The sequence below is a fragment of the Miniopterus natalensis genome, chromosome 9, assembly GCF_054644295.1.
Source record: "Miniopterus natalensis isolate mMinNat1 chromosome 9, mMinNat1.hap1, whole genome shotgun sequence".
Taxonomy (NCBI): domain Eukaryota; kingdom Metazoa; phylum Chordata; class Mammalia; order Chiroptera; family Miniopteridae; genus Miniopterus; species Miniopterus natalensis.
Genome location: NC_142089.1, coordinates 77511588 through 77529084, shown reverse-complemented (window position 1 = coordinate 77529084; position 17497 = coordinate 77511588). Strand labels below are relative to the sequence as shown.

Below are 17497 nucleotides of genomic sequence, written 5' to 3'. Positions count from 1 at the left end.
GTGTCCAGGAAGGAAAGTGCTCACCTCAGAAGTCATGTATGGGGTTATTTGTCAGGAGAAAGGCCAGGAAGATAGACCTCCTGCAGTGACACCATAGGATTCTCTACCCCAGCTTAAAACCTCATTCACAATATAAACTGGCTCAGGAATCATTTGGGGGCAGGGGAAATTTTATTTGTTTTAGCAGTTGTTGGAAATGTGAAACACAAATGAGTTCCTAAATTAAAGTCTGAGTTTCTGCCCCTACATACCTTTACATGCAACTTGAACTTACACAGGGTGATCCAGTGTGGTGCTGAAGAGCATGCACTCTGATGCCTCACTCCCTGGGTTCAAATCCTGGCTCCACCTGTGTGACCTCACAAAGATACTAAACCTCTCTGTGCTTCAGTATCTTCATCTGCAGGATGGAGACGTTGGCAGTACCACCTCTAGGGTTGTTGAGAGGATTATATGACTTTAATCTGTGTAAATACTAAGAATATAAGAATGTAGCAAGCACTCCAGTCATCTTCCTTTCAGTGAGGCGATGACTCAAAATGTGAGTCATCAGTAATGACATTTTGAAACACCAGGAAAATTACTGAAAGAGGCATTTCAAGGATACAGAGACATGACCTGTCCTCTTCTGACGTTCAAGTCACTCTGGGAATGTAAAACACAGGCAACAACACTGGGTTAAGTGCACAAAAGAGCCATCCCAGTGACCGAGGAAATAAAAACCACACACAGAATGGTATGAAACATGCTAACAGCAGCCAGGGCCAGGCCATGCTGGCCAAGGACGGGGCGCCGAGCCAGCCTTAATGAAGCCAGTGGGGACCATGACGAACAACAGAACAGCCCGTATCTACACTAATGAGTGATTTGGCCACTTCCAGGGACACAAGAATTCCTTGAAATTACAGGAGACCATTGCCCCATTTCCCCTACTGCAGAACAGATTAATCACAAAATTATTAATGTGCCAATTTAATCATCTAAAATCACATCAACTCCTAGATGGGTAAAAGTTATTAAGTTCCCCACTTCCTGTCTAGGACATGTCTTTTCCACCTACAGCCCTGTGCCCAGTGAACTAGCGTTACTAGGAGTAGCCTTGCTGTCCCATCCCGGGCCCTGCTTGGGCTTCTCTGCCAGCCACGGAGGGGGACAAGCTCCACGGCCAACAATCTCTGCCTCATGACGCTGCACTTCTCAACCTGCTTTGCTACTCAAGTAAATGTGATGTCCTCCCTCTATTCTGTTAAATTAATTCGCCTCTTCAGATCAAGGATTTAAAACAAAACTGTGTATTGAAGCTCCCAAAGAAAACAAACACAGATGTGTTCACTCATCTCCAAAGCAGTAACAATCCAATGTTTGATTGTTTTAAAAAAATGCACACACGGTGAACTTGTCTCACGTGGGATTTTATTCACATCGATTCGGACAGAACCATTTACCTGACAATGTATTCCTGTCAAATTATCCTGGTCAATATACAAAAAAATAATCAGCTTTCAAATCCCCAACAGGAGGGAACTTTCAGCAGTCAGGAAAACATTCCAGATTCGACTCTACTGGGTAGAAGCTCTGATCACCTCTTATACAGAAGGCAGACCTCAGCCCCAAACAGAGGACACGGAGGAGCACAAACTATGGCTTCAATGCATGATTCACAGACATCTACAGTTCTCTTCATGTTTTCCAAATGGAAATAAATGGACAATGTAAATATTTTCTTATACTCACTGTTGTTTGATGAGGCCATTGTCTCCCAGGGACTCCCCTTGACAACAACATCAACCTTTGCTCAGGTTTCTGGACAACCAGTCAACTGCCTCATTGGCTTGGTAATAAATACAGCAAACCCTTGCTTTTGCGGACCTCTGTTTAATGGACTTCGGATTTAACAGACAAAATTTCTGGTCTGTATGTCATATGTGAAAATTAACACCCTGTTATTTTTATAATGCTTTTAACCAAGATTTGCTTATAATTAAATTAACAGGTTATTTTGCTGTTGTTATTAATTTACTTATTTTTAACAAATTTTAACAAATAGATTGTATGTTGAAAAAAAACACCATAGTAATTTCCCATATTAATTTAAATTAATAAATTTATTAATTTATTTATTAATAAATATTACATATCTACAACTATAGTCTACATATTTAAATCCAAGAGTTGCTGCTTGTAAACAATGTTCGGCAAATGATTAGCATGTGATCACACTGCATTGTGTGTGGTAATTGGTTCTGTTGTCACGTGGTGTGACTTTCTGCAGCAGTTTTAGCTCCTGCTCCCGATGTTCCCACATGTGCTAAGCCACACCCCAGCCATGTGCATGTTTACACACATTTACTAGACCTATTCAGTATAAATTTAAAATTACTGTAATACACATAGAAAACTTTTCTATGAAATTAAACTTTTCATACATAATTTTAATTATACAAATGTGCCTACATAAGTAAAAACTGGTAAACTACTTTGTCAATTTTTTAACAGACTCATTCAGAAAACCTACTTTACTATATGACAGACTTTTGGCTTTACTGGACACCCCCTCACCCGAATTGGTCCGTTATATTGAGGTTTTACTGCACTCTCTTGAATGCGGCCCAACTTCCCAACTCCCCAACTCTGCAAACCCCAACCAGAAAGTGAAGAACAAAGATGAAGTAAGTGCCTGCAGGTGGCAGGAGGGACCTATCCCAGTGCGGGCTGGGAGCTAAAGGGGATGTTTGCTTTGAAGGTACATGAGCCCCCCAGGGTGGGGTGGACACGCACAAACAACTGTCAGCAGATGACTATTGGCACCAGTTCAACGCCAACAGGAATCTCCATTCTGGGGTGCAGTGGAAAAACTTTATTTAGTGCAAAACAGCTCAATTATGACACAGCAGGGCTGTGAAAACAGCAGGCTGTGAGGCCGCCCCGAGGCCAGGCCTCTCTCTCACTGGCTTGCCAGCTCTGCCTGCTCCACTCTGCTTTGGTACAGTCTGTTCCCTGCCAGTCTGCCCTGGCGAGACAGCTGTGGTGTTTCAGCTCCAGCCAGCAAAACCCAGCCTCAGGTAAGAAAGGAAAGTGCCCTCCCAGAGCCAGAGGGGAGCCGGCTGTAGAGAAAGCAGCCCCACCCCTGGTCCCTGATTGGTCTGGCCTCATGCAAATGAGGACTCCAAATTCTCAGTGTGATTGGTCCGAAAGCCACTGTCCTGATTGGTTAGAATGGAGCCGCTCTGATTGGTTGATGAAGAAGCTGATGGGGATATCCTGCAGGTCAGAATGAATGGGGAAAGCCTGAGTCCTCCTGGCTGAAACAGGAGTCCAGGAACTCCTTCTAAGGGCTGCTCAGGCGCAGGGACACAGTGCAGGCGGCAGGCAGGCTTCTCCCTGAGGTGCAGTTTGAAAGGGTCCTGTGCAGAAATGGCCCCTAGGCTTTTTTTTGGGGGGGGCGGGGGGGGCCTAGTGAGCCACCCAGAGCCCTTCTTAGTAGGCATCTTCTTTCTTGGGGTCCACACAACCTAGGAAGGAGGGGCCTAAGGCTTAGTGACGGTTTAAAACCCCCACCTCTGCCCCCAGGACTCTGAGTGGAGCTCCTGGGCTGGGGCAGATGGGAGACCATAGCTTCCCTCAGGGGCCTGCTGACCACAGCACAGGCCACACCTGCTATTATCTGCCTTCATCCCCTGAAAAACTACCTTTCTGTGTTTCATTCTGCCAGGAAACTGCAGACCTTTATGTGATAAATGTCTGTTTTTTATAAACAACCTGAACATGCCCATTTGAAAACGGGGCAAGAGAGAGAGTTTAAGAATGGTTTGATCAGTCCAGGAGGCGCCCAAACCTCCCAAGGGAGAGAATAGAAATTCTGACCACCCTAGAAGGAGCTTTGGATCTACCCAAATGCCAGTGAGGTGCCAGCAGGCAGGCCCAGCAGTTGACTGATGCCTTACACGGGATACCACCATGCAACCTCAGACACACACCACACACACAGAGATCATGATACCCCAGGACTCCACCCAGGACTCAAAACACACACGGCACTTAACCCCACTAAGGACTGCTGTATCTGCATTCTACTGATAAGAAAAACTGAGGCTTTGAAATGCTGAGGAGCCCACTTACAGCTTGTAGGTGAGAGCTAGGGTTAAAAGTCAGGGCTCTGTGGTTCCAGAGCCCACATTCTTCACGATGATGCCACACAGGGAGAGTATGGCCCCTAGACTCCACTCTTTATTAGCTGTGTGACCTTGGACATGTAATTTAACCTCTCTGGGCCTTACCTCCTTATCTGTAAAATGGATAAATTCTTCCAGACCTGACGGAATGCTGTAAGGATCAAATATATCATGTGGGAAAGTTTTGGGAGGCTGCATAGGTTTGGGTTTTGTTTGGAGGGTGAACTACACATTTTCAGAATCAGAGTTACATGACTAGGCAGGATAGGAAGAAGTGAATGTCTAGGTTCTTCTATTTTCAAAAAAGTAAGATTGAGACGTGAAGAGCTGGTGGGTGTACATCTCAAATGCTCTAGTCCCAGTTTACGTGCAAAGGCACACCCTTCAGAAGGCCATGGCAACCTCCCCAGCTTCAGTTTCCTGACCGTTCAGGTGGGAGTTGAGCCACTCTATGTGCCTGGATACAGGCCAAAGCTTTGTTTCCAAAATCACCAGGCAGCAAGAGGGAGCCACCTCCTCCTCGGTTTCCTACCAGACACTCAGATTGCAATGCACTCTACCAATTACTTTATTAGCAACACCAAAGTCCTATCTGGAGGAAATGCACGAGTCTGAGAGTAACTTCATGGACAGTGGTCTCAGGATGTGCTTTCTGAGAATTACTACCCCAAGAGACGGCCTTACCAGAGTCAGCAATTATCCAGGAAGGAATGGCTGGGGATTCCAATGGCAGGATGACATAAACAACCCTTCAATGTTCATTTTAAAAGAAAAGGTTACCTGTCCCAGGGCTGGGTGAATGAGCCATTGTGGCTTGGGATAGATGTGATTAGAGAATGTGTCCCAAGCTGAGCGGGTGACAGGGCCCCTTGCTGCTGAGCAGGGCGGGCAGGTTTGTGGGACAGGGAGTCCAGGCATGGCACACTGGCTGAGAGACACCTGTGACACCTGGGTAAGGACACTGGGTGGGCAGCTACGGGGGGAAACTGAGCTGGAGAGAGCGATACAGGAATGAAAGGAGGGCTGAAACAATAGGGGTGAGAGAAGAGAATAGGGCCTGGGCAGGATCCCTCAGAGACCCCTGTAGCTGAGGAGCTGAAATGAGAAAAGATGGGGTCAGAAAGAGGGACAAGAGAGGAAAAAGGGGCCCTTGGGAACCACAGTGTGAGAATCTCGGGGTACTGAATGGACATGTGAGGCCCCACGCTGTGACAGCACTCCACTCCTCCAGGGCCCAGCGTTCTCAGAGCCAAGCCGATGCCTGTGTGGCCGGAGCTACAAGGTCACGGCGAGAGGAAGGTGAGTCATGTGGTCGCTGGGTAGGTAATGTTCACAGAGTCGGGGAAAGACGAGAAAGGTCCTTGTGTGTCACGTCTTTAAAGAGGAGTGTAGAGTCCAGTGTCGGCCAATTGGCAATAGCCCCGAGAGAGCAGTAGTGAGCTACAGACCTTAAGGACTGAAAGGGCCTCAGAGCTCATCTAGGTCTATCACACCGGTGTGAGGTGGTCACTGAATTCATCAGGCCTCACATCCATAGCAATGGAACGACATTTAGCGCATCAGTGTCACATGAGCGGCCTGACTTGACCCTCCTCACAGCATGCCTACTGGGTGGTACCGTGAGAGTTCATCTGATCAAACGCTCACTGTGTCACAAAGCAACCCATTCCGCACTCAAAACACATCTGTGAAAGTCCGATCCTGTTGAACTGGACTCTTCCTTCCTGTAGCCAGAACGAGTTCTGCCTCTTAAGGCCAGACAAAGCTTCGTCTAAAGATAAACACCATGTTCTGCTCTCCTCTAGCCCACCCTCCCTCCCTCCCTCCCTGCCTCCCCTCCGTCCCTGCCTCCCTCCCTCCCTGCCTCCCTCCCTCCCTCCCTGCCTCCCTCCCTCCCTGCCTCCCTCCTTTCCTGCCTCCCTCCCTCCCTCCCTGCCTCCCTCCCTGCCTCCCTCCTTCCCTGCCTCCCTCTCTCCCCCTCTCTCTCTCTCTCAATGGAAACATAACCACCTCCTTCAAACCTTTCTTTCCAGGGCATGACTCTGAGTTGATAGCTGTACTCTGTCCAGGGTTTCGCTGCCTGAGGTTCTAGATCAGCAGAGAGAAGCCAGGAGCTCCAGCTTTCCCCGCAGCCATGCAGCGCGCACCTGGAAACGCCTGCCAGGCCTCCAGCTGCCCGCCCCGTCCCGCCTGCCCCTTCTCTAAGCACCGCTCCCTGCGTCTGTGCGCAGCTCCCTGCAGCGAGAAGATCCAGCCAAGTTCCCCACTGCCTTTGCCTCTGCCTCTCTCCCACCCCACCCTCCACATCCATTTTGAAAAGCTGGGGAGAGAACCAACATCTACTGACCACCTACTAAGGGCCAGATGCTCACAGAGGTGCGCTTTCACGTCACGCATCTCATTTAAGTCTCACGGTGGCTCTGCAGGGCGTAACTTATTCAAAATCACAGAGGAAATAAGTGATGGAGCAGGTATTCAAACTCAGGTCTCTCTGAAACCAAAAATGCTCGGCAGTGAAATCTGGAGCTGCCCTGTCCATGCAGTAGCCACCACACCTGGCACACATGAAGGAGCCAGTTCAGCTGAGATGGGAAGGAAGGGCAAAACACACACCAAATTTTGAAGGTTACTTTAAAAAAAAAAAAAAATAGAAAATATCCCAATGGTTTTTACATTGATACTATGCTGAAATTATAACATTTTGGCTATACTGGATTAAATAAAATACATTAATATTGATTTCTCCTGTTTCTTTTTATTTTTTTTAAGTGTGACTACCAGAAAAATTTTAAGTATATATATGCCCCTTATTCATGGTTTAGATTATAATTCTCTTGGGCAGCACTGATCTACAACACTAGAATGAAAAGTCTCAGTTTTTGGAAAGTACCATCCTGGTATAAGAGCTATAACTCAAGGAGTAGCCATTTAATTAACTTGACATCACACCGGATTAGAAGTTCTTGACTGGTGATAAAATCTGACATTGTCTTTCTGTATTCCATCGTTGTTTTATATTTTATTTTTCAAACTTCCCAGAGGTTTTAAATGGGTGCAGTTTTATAAATAAAATAAATTCATTTTTTTTAAAAAGTAAAATACATCCTACCACATGATCATGCATAAGGATGATGTTCTCCAAGGCCTGTTAGGAGACCCAGAAAGGGCCTCTGTGATGACGAACCCACCAATGGGAAATTTTTTAATTAAATTACTTTATGAAACATGAGGGTAAAAATATATTTTCAAATTAATATAATTGTATGTGGTTTTAATATGAGTAATTACACTAAATATTAGAAGCAGATGCTTGAGTATTTCATTTAAATTCCTAGAAATTCAAATGTCCAAGTTGGCCTGACACTTTTCTAATCTTCACATAGAAAAAAATGGAAATAATTTAAATTGAGAGTCACTTTATATTTAGACAAATATGGTAGATGATATAAAGGATGAGCAGCCTAGTCTTAAAGTATTAAAATTTAACTGGTGCCATCATTTATCCAAACATTCATCCCCTCACTCATTGGTTCATTCAACACCTATTTCGGTGCAATTTCCCTGTGCCTTCATGTCACAATCACAACCACAAGAAACACCCAGCCATGTGAGATGACACTAGGTAGAACCTTCTGGACTTATCCATGCTGCAACAGGTTTGGCTTTCAACCCACTTTTAAACATTATTCTGGCGTGCAGCACATACATGTTTACCACATGGAGAATTATTTTTTTATCTAAAATCAGGCTCCTCCTTCCCTGGGAAAGAGTGAACATCACTGAACCGGCTCATGGTTCCTGTCACTGTCAAGCACGGAGGTCTTGGGGGACCCACTCAAGTCCCTTACAATCACAACAATATAGCTGGACTAAGATCTAAAAGGAAAACCAGAGAATATATAAAAATGTACCAACATAAAGTCAATACCTGTAGGACATAAAGAAGGGTTGCAGGTCATGGAGAAATGGTCTTCAGAAAGCAGCAGGAAGGAAGTATGCTCAGGGATGCAAAGAAACAAGCAGCAACAACAGAGGCCAGATGGGGGAATCCCAGACCCCCCACTTGGGTAAGAAAGAGGAGGTGGGGAGAGCGTGGATCAAAGGGTGTGGAACAAAGGGAGGTCGGGGTGGCCAGGGGAGGAGTTTGGATTTGATGAATTCAGCCCCTGGCATCTACTGCAGGTTCTAAGCCACAGAGACACATAATAAAAGCAACTCTAAATAGAGCCTAGTAAAAGCATGTGGTATCATATGGGCTGGAAGTGCAAAGGGCTACAGACTCAGGTTCTTGGCTGGTGGTGCTGGTCTGTGTGTACATGTGTTGAGTTTAGCAGTGGAATCCTTTCTTCAAACAAAATTTTGCACAGCTGAATGTAATGTGGTATTCTGGACTGAATCCTGGAACAGAAAAAATACATGAGTGGAAAAAATGCTAAAACCGGAATCAAGTCTGTCCAGTAGTTCCCCTTATCTGTGGGGGAGACGTTCCAAGACCCTCAGTGAATGCCTGAAACCAGGCATGGTCCTGAGCCCTATGTATACATATACGTACGTACATACTGATGATAAAGTTTCATTTATAAACTAGGCAGAATATGAAATTAACAGTAATAATAAAATAGAACAATTATAACAATACAAAAGTTACATGAATGGCTTTGGGGCCATTATTAAGTAAAATAGAGGTGACTTGGACACAAGCACCGCAATACTACAACAGTCCATCTGGTAACTGAGATGCTACTAAGTGGCTGAGGCCACTAAGACACAACTGGGCAGGGAGTGTTTACAGCTGGAGACACTGGACAAAGAGATGATTCACGTCCCAGGTGGGATGGAGCCAGAAGGCACAAGATTTCATTACACTACACAGAACAGTGTATAGTTTAAAACTGATGAATTGTTTATTTCTAGAATTTTCCATTTAATATTTTTGGATCACGACTGACTGTGTAATTGAAACCACAAAAAGTGAAACCATGGATAAAGAGCGACTACTATAATTTAGTTAACAGTGATGTAGCCATGTCAATTTCTTAGTTGTGACAAGTGCAACTATGGTAATATAAGATGTTAAACATAAGGGGGAACTGGGTGATGGGTACACGGAGGGAATTCTCTGCACTGTCTTGTTAACTTTCCATAAATCTAAAATTATTCCAAAATAACAAGTTTATTCGAAAAAATCTGACACACAAGTCCAGCACTGAGAACAGATGAGCCCCCTCCTCCCTCTCACTGCCTCCACCTGCCTATGCCCATGGAGGGTCCCACTGAGCACAGTGTGAGCATGCAGGACACCCATCAGAGGGGGGCCTTGTCAAGAGGGGACAAATAGTGAGACAAGTGGGATTAGAACTCTGTCCACCTGAGAAGCCTGCCTCAAAGAAACCAACCGTGCCTGAGGAGTCCAGTAACACAGCCCACTGTAGGTGCTCTCGGCATGTGCCCTGCAGTCCCTTCCCAGTAAGCCTGCCACACACTCAGCCACCGAGGCCCATGGGACTTCCCTGTCAGCTGAATGGACCTGGCCCCAGAGGAGCACTTTATTGGCTGGCTAATGGCCTCTGGGGCACCCGTTGTGGAATGATTCTGGGGCCATTATGATGGTCCCTTTAGTGAATGGGAATCAGGAAACATACAAAGGATAGCCACTGACACTACCTGCCGAACCAGGAAAGGTGACATAAGCCAGAGGCAGAGAGAAGCAGAGACTGTGGGCAGGAAGCAGAGGGAACAGAACAGAGATGGAGAGTGATCAGCAGTAGGACAGGTAAAGAGGGAAGCTGACAGATGGGGCCCAGCTCAGCGAAACAGAGAACCTCACAGCCCAGTGGAACAGTAGCCCCTTCAGCCAGGCTCTCTTGTGGTTCCTGCTCCTCATGAGACCCAGCTGTGCCTGGGTCCCCATGCAGGGAAACCCTTACAATAAGCTCCCACCACTTGAGGGATTTAAGTGAGTCTGGTTCTGGCAATGAAAAGAGTCTTTTAAAAATACCTTTGTGCCAGAAGGACCCAGCCTCTGGCTTGTTTAAGAGTTCTAGTTCTTTCTTCCATGATTTCTTGGTCCCTCTATTCTCCTCCTGTGGGGGATACTTTGAAGGGTAGGAGACAGCATGGTTCAGCCAAGAGGGCTCTGGGCTGGTGGTAAGAGCACCTGGGGCTCCCCCCAGCTCAGGGACCCTGACTCTAGGATTCTGCTTCATCTGCTGCAGGAAGACTTTTAGACTTGGTCTCAGCAGCTCTAAAAGTCTCTTGCCCACCTTTCCTTTGCATCCCCTTCCTACTCCTTGGACATCACCTCCAGAGAATGAAAAGGGCTGCCCAGTAATGGAAAAGAGAGCCGAATTCTGATTGTCTCCATTCCTGCAGAGCTGTGAGATCTGTTTCCCTGGTGAGAGGCCCTGCATATCCTACCCACCTCCTTTCAGCTGCTGAGACACTCTACAGACTCTCCTGAGGTTCAGTCAAAGGCCGGAATCCCATTCTAGTTAAACACACGTGCACACACACAATACTATTACAATCTAAAACAAAAAGCGCATTTATTTTCTCCAAAATCTCCAAGCATATAAAGTCAATTTCAATATCCTACTCTGAAAAGATAGTCCATAACCACCTTCTCGGGAGGTTTCCATGAAGTCATCATTTAATTCATTTATTAATTCAGTGAATATGCACATATTTATTTTACTGTAACACAATTATTTTGTTCATTAAACACTCTGTGCTGCCAGAGACACCTATGAAATCTCATAAGTGATTTCCGGAACTACACAGCATGCCAATTTAAAATGTTAATTAGATCCAGTGAACAGCACAAGAAATTTAACAAAGTGAATTCTAGGGAGGGAAAGAGAAAAGCATGATATGTTAAGTAAGCCAACAGTCACTCCATCAGCTCTGCCTTACTCTCACCACGGACTCTTTTGATTCTAAAAAAATACCAATTAGATCTTGGGTCTAAATGCTGACATAATTTGCAGCAATACACGTAGAGGATGCATATAATACACATAATGCCTCTAGAGCACCCCCTACAGGAGACGGCCCAGGACTCGCGCAGCCACAGCCCACCGCTTCAGAACAGGCGGAGGGAAGATGGCCCACGGCATCCCTCCAACACGCTCAGTGCCGGTCACACCCAGTACAGGCACCACACTCATCTGCACCCTTCAAACTGGAATAGAAAACATTGTTTAAAAAGCCCTAAAAATTAAGCCCAGCAGGGCGTGGCTCAGCGGTTGAGCATCGACCTAGGATCCAGGCGATCGGGGTTCAATTCCCGGGCAGGGCACATGCCCGGGTTGCGGGCTTGATCCCCAGTCGGGGGCGTGCAGGAGGCAGCCGATCAATGGCTCTCTCATCATTGATGTTCCTATCTCTCTCTCCCTCTCCTTTCCTCTCTCTGAAATCAATAAAGATATATTTTAAAAGTAAATAAATAAATAGCCCTAGAAGTTAAAGCGACAAAGTAAAAACATGGCCCTTACATTGCTGAAGAAGCTACAGAAGATGACTTTGCCATGTAAGAAGTACATATGAAGGTATTCTGCTTTGCAGAGTGGTGCCTCGTATTTTTTCTCACCCAGAGAAGCACTGGACTCATGCTGCAGCGGACAGGTTTTGTTTAGACAGAGGAAGGCAAAGTGTTCTTCTGTTTTATGATGTGCTTATTTATTTGACTTACACTTTAACATAGACACATACTTGAACAATCAGAAGAAATGATTTAGGTCATTAGGGCTTCTGGCTTTCCAGTTATTTTAGCTGCTTTTGGAAATAGAAAGACAAATCAAGTGAGGCTTCTGCTCCCTAGAAATTTCCAACCTAGTAATGAAATACTACCCCAAGGGAGGAGGGTGGATTAAACATACAGGCTCACCTGCTTGTGACCAAGTCATCAGGCTGTCAACTGAAATAAATCAAACAAGTTGGCCTGATAGGCTTTGATATTCCTTACGCCTAAAACCAACTAAAGGATCATGTGGAAGGGGAATTCCTGTACTCTTCCTCTGTAGTATTTCTAGTTTTTGGATTCCTGTACAAGAGCAGGATCTCAGAGTGATCCAGGTATCTAGTCATCTCTCCTGCCACTCCACTCCACATACCTTGTGACCCTTGTTCTCCAGATCTCTGACCCTCCTAGTTCACGTCCAATTAATTCATGCCAGGGGTGGGGGGATGCAGGTTGGTTGGCTACATTCATTGGTTCCACAAGTATCCTTTATAGATATGAAAGAAAATCACCATTCATTGGGCCCCTTCCACACACCAGCCCTGGGCTAGGCATTCAGTCTTCCTGCATAATAAATAATCCTGCAAAGGGCTATCACGCCTCCTGTTTTTACATCTGAGAAAACACTGTGTGTGTCTTTAAGGAAAGGACCTCTCCTTGAGATTAATCTCACCATCCCTGACAAATACGTCACCACATGAGTGGCCTTTCCCAGTAAACAGAGTTTTCATCTCAGACTTCAGAACACTTAAAAATAACTGCCCCCAGGTCACATGGCAAGTGAGCAACAAAGCTGGCAGCAGCCTGAAAAACTGGACCCCAGGAGAGGCTCTGTCCACCACACCTAATTCTGGTCCTCACTGATCTTCTCTTCCCCTCCAGGACCTTCGTGGAGTCTGTCGTGTCTCAATTAGAATACGAAACCTCCTAAGCGATCTCCTCCCACCAGCTTCACCCAACAAATCTATCCTCGCCTGCCAGCCACAGGCATCTGTGTCCCCTGAATACACATAGTCTCTGCTAAATGCCAGTCGACACTGCCCTGTCCCCATAAACAGAATTCCAGCTGGGATGGCTTCTGCCCACTAATGCCTTCTTTCTTGCTTCTATGCCCCTATGTCTGTTGACCCAGAAATTGTGAGCAATTATTGCTTTCCTAAAATATAACATCTTTGCAAGTGGTGTTCTTTCTACTTGAAGCATCTCTTTCATTGCTACTCATCTTTCTTTCAAAGGACCTCCACCGAGCCCTCTCTCAAATGACCTTTCAATCAACTGACTTTCTTCTTTGGACTTACATGTATTTTATGAACCTCTGCAATTAGCACTTAACTAAAGCATTACAAAATAATTACTGTACTGTCTTCCCCCCATACACACTGGGTTGTATTTTGGCCATTACTCTGAATTCTCAACATTTAGCACTGTGCCAAGCAAAGAGCAGGCACCTAGGAAATGTGGGTTGACTAAGTGAAGCCGTCCAGTATGCTGACCAAAAGCGAAGACAGAGGGTCTCTCTCGGATATAAACAGAGTATCCCATGGACCGCACGAAGCTTTTCTGCTTGCTCTCTGATTGGCTTCAATGTAAGTGATCCAGATAAATGAAGTACTGCATTACCATAAAATCTTCAAAGAACTCCCAAGAAAAACAAATCAGCTCCATAAATAATTAAAATACAAAACTAAAATGCATGTTAAAAAATGAACCTACTGCTACTGGCATGACAGCTTAAAGTTAGTAAAAAGTGAATTATCCCCTACTTCAGGTTATCTTTCTATCAAAGCCGATAGGTACCACTGTTCAAAATTACTCGATTTGGTTTAAGTTCACTCTACCTAGAAAAACCCCTTAGTAAAGGCAATTCAAAATGTGCACTTTTGCTGATTCTGGGAATCCTTAAAAACAAAGTTTCTGCTCAGATCTCACTTTTCAACCAAAGCAATAACGTAAGATTTCAGATCGCTGCTCACTAAGGACAGTCACAGGACTAGTTTTAAGGGAGCTATGAGTTCACCCATGTTTGCTCTCAGTGAACACTTGCGGAGTAAATAAACAAACTAAATACCAACCACCTGCCAATTCATGATGTTTCCTGATTAAAGAGACAACTGCCAAGAAATCTGTATTTGCTTTCAAGGGGGCCTAACTTCACCAGCACTGACTTCTCAGTAAACTAACCTTCTTTGTTTCCGAGACACAGGATGGCATACATATCCCTCAAGAGATTTCATCAAGATTAAGGTGTGCGAAGATCAGAGTGCCAAAAGGAGGGAGGAAAGGGGAGATGGTAGAATGCAAGCATGGGGTGGAATGCTGAAGCAATACAGAAGTCCCACAGTCCATGGCACCACCCTGACCTCAGTGCCTGCTCCGAAACCGAGCACTCTGTTTCCCAGTCTGGACTGTGAATAGGTCCCAGGGCTTTAACAGGATTGACTGGGACCAGGACTACAAGCAGGCACATTGCATTTCTTAGCAGCATCTCACAATACTTTAAGTTTGGGTGTTTATTGCCATACTCAAGGAAACCTACAGGCAACTGCACAATATGTTTTTTGGGAAAAGATTGCAACCACCTTCTAAAATAGCCCATTTTAGACAAGTGGAAGGAATCTCCCCACTCATTAGATGACACCAGTGTTGAACAAGCCCAAAAGAAAATCCACAATACATGGTGAGAAAGAGAGAACTTGCCAATGTTCTTGCCAGTCCTGACACGTGCCCTCTGAGCCCTGCCCTCACAGGGTCTGCCCAGCACGTCTCCCGGGAGTTATTCTACAGAGGAAGGCAAAGTGCTCGGTTTTTCCTCTGAAAATCCCACTAAAATTCCCCCATCTTGGAAAAATTTTATCTTCCAAATAAATTGCATCTTCCCGTCAGTGATCAAACAATTCCTAATCACGGCCTCTGCCCTCCGGTTATGAATATTGTTGCCACACAGGGGAATTCCAGGTGGCATGCGATGGAGAGACCACAGGACTGGGTTAAGTCCACGCTAAGCCACTCACACTGCTCTGCCCCCACCAGCACCCCAGCTAAAAGAGCCGATATGAGCTACCAATTGCAATGAGGTCCTCTGAAGAAAGGAATGAAATGGAATATAAAATATCCAGCACCCCGACTGGTCCACAGGAACTAGACCCAAATGTTCGCTCTTTTCCTCCCTTTGCTGAAACAAAGGAACCTGATCTTTCTCTCTGCCCGGGCTGCCGTGTCAGAGGTACACTAAATAGCTGGAAACGCTAAAATAGCCGGGCGAACTCCGCATCCAGCAGCCTCTGGTTGGGAGGCCCTGCCACGTGCGTGGCCCTCCTACACTGAGGGTGCCTGGGACCACAGCGCACACGCAGAAGGTAGTAGGGATACTGCAGGGACAACCTACCAGTCTGCACTACTCGGCCTCTTCTGACATTTCATCTGAATTAGGCCCAAATGATTTTCTAGTGCAGATGCCAGAGTCCAGTACTCAGCACCCTCAGCCTGAACTTGACATCTGTTTTAAAGGGCGTAAGAACTGGCCCATGCCAGACTCCACTTTTCTAATGAGAACACTCCAGATGAAGCAATAGATCAAAAGAGCTGAGCTTTAATATCCACTCCCAAGGACTATAGGAGCCTCCCAGCCCCATCTCATGCCTCCGATCAGGGGGCCTATACTGAGATCATCCCAAACAGCACAGGCAAGCAAGCACTCGACTCAGCTTTTACCTGGACAATTTTACTCCAATGAGTAGCTTCCCCTTCTTCTTCTAAGGTCCTTGTCACAGGCCTCCGGTTAACATTCTACTACCTTATGAGCCTTAACAGGCACCCACAAACCGTCCTGAAAGGTCCAGGTAGTAAAACACTTTCAGCTGTCCAGGCCACCTGGTCTTTGGAGCAACCTCTGCTGTGTAGCCCTAAAGCAGCCACAGATGACAGATGAAGGAGCGTGGCTGTGTCCCAGAAATAATAACCTTTATTTCCAAAACAAGAGGCTGGACCATGGGCCCTAGTTCGCCAAGCTCTGGTCTGAAACATTTTCTGTGAGTATGGCCTTAACTGTAAAGGAAATGAAGAACTATGGCATTTGTCCAAATTATTCCAAATCAGAATAATGCCCCTTTATCTGAAATAGTCACAAAACAGATAACCAGGTCAAGAGTGGATGAAAGGGCACAGGAGCTGGAATCAAAGAGAGAGAATTCAAGTGTGGGCTCTGCCACCTCTCACATGAATTATGGCTTTTAAATTTGGCAATCTTCAGGGTTCTTTCCAGTCCTATAATTCCATAATTCTACAATTAATTCTATAATTCTGAAACCTGTGACTCAATCTGTACTTGATTTCCATGAAGAAAAAAGAAATTCTACAACTCTGACAGAACATTTTTTAAATCTGAATTCCAAAAGTAATACATGCTCACTGTGGAAACTTAAACCAGACCCCAAAGAACCATGAAGAAGAAAACTAAAATTCCACTTACATCCTACCACCCAGGATGACCAACTATGACCAACATAGTCTACTTCCTTATTAGATAGTCCATATATAATTATTTGAATAATGTTCTTAATTTGTGTAAAAGTGCCCTGATTATATTTTTTTAAGCCTGATTTTAAAATTAAATTTATTGCGGTGACATTGGTTCATAAAATTATATAGTTTTCAAGTGTACAAGTCTATGACACATCATCTGCATATTGCATTGTGTGCTCACCATTCAAAGTAAAATAATCTTCCGTCACCATATATTTGACCCTCTTTACCCTTTACTACCCCCCTTCTCTCTCTCCCCTCTGGTAACCACCATACTGTCATCGTGTCTATGAGCTTTTGTCCTGTTTGTTCACTTGTTGCTTTCAGTTTTATATCCCACATGAGTGAAATCAGATGGTTCTTGAATTTTTCTGTCTGACTCATTTTGTTCGCTTAGCATGATACTCTCAAGATCCATCCATGATGTCACAGATGGTAGTATTCCATCCTTGCTTATGGCTGAGTAGCATTCCACTGTATGTACGTACCACATCTTCTTTACCCAATCACCTATCAAAGGACACTTTAGTTGTCCCCATGTCTCGGAACCCTGATTGCACTTAATTCCCTATCTAGGGCAGCACAAAGTGGTAATCTCTGCATCTCACAACCCCAAGGACCTCTACCACATAATTTCCAACTGACGTCCCACCACCAGCGATGATGGCATTTTAGTGAAGTCTTGCCGACATGTGTATAAAGAGACACATAACATTATATATGACAAGCACAGTAGCCACAGTTATATCCACAGCCAAGCAATGACTTTGAATTTGCACATGATTTTTGTAAAAGAAATACTAGCCTCCCCCAAGGCAGTACTCTTATATAATATACACCAACAAAGGTTCAGCGCTGGGACTAGGAAACTAAGGAGACCACTCTGCAGTCCATGTGTGGTCCCGCACCCCAGCCAGAGTATTACCTGAGCAGATGTGCCTCATCATTACAAGCAAAAGAGAGGAAAGGAAGAGCCTTTGCATGGAGAAAAGCCACCCCAGACTCCAAACGGCTACTTCCCTATCCACACGCTCTAGTAGCTGTGGAGCAGTTCACCTTATTTAGA

General features: G+C 45.2%; 1 protein-coding gene across 1 annotated transcript in view; it reads right to left on the bottom strand.

Annotated features, from left to right (window-relative positions):
• The window catches only part of SH3RF3 (SH3 domain containing ring finger 3), a 287998-nt gene that overhangs the window by 233287 nt on the left and 37214 nt on the right, over positions 1–17497 (bottom strand). The window lies entirely within an intron of this gene.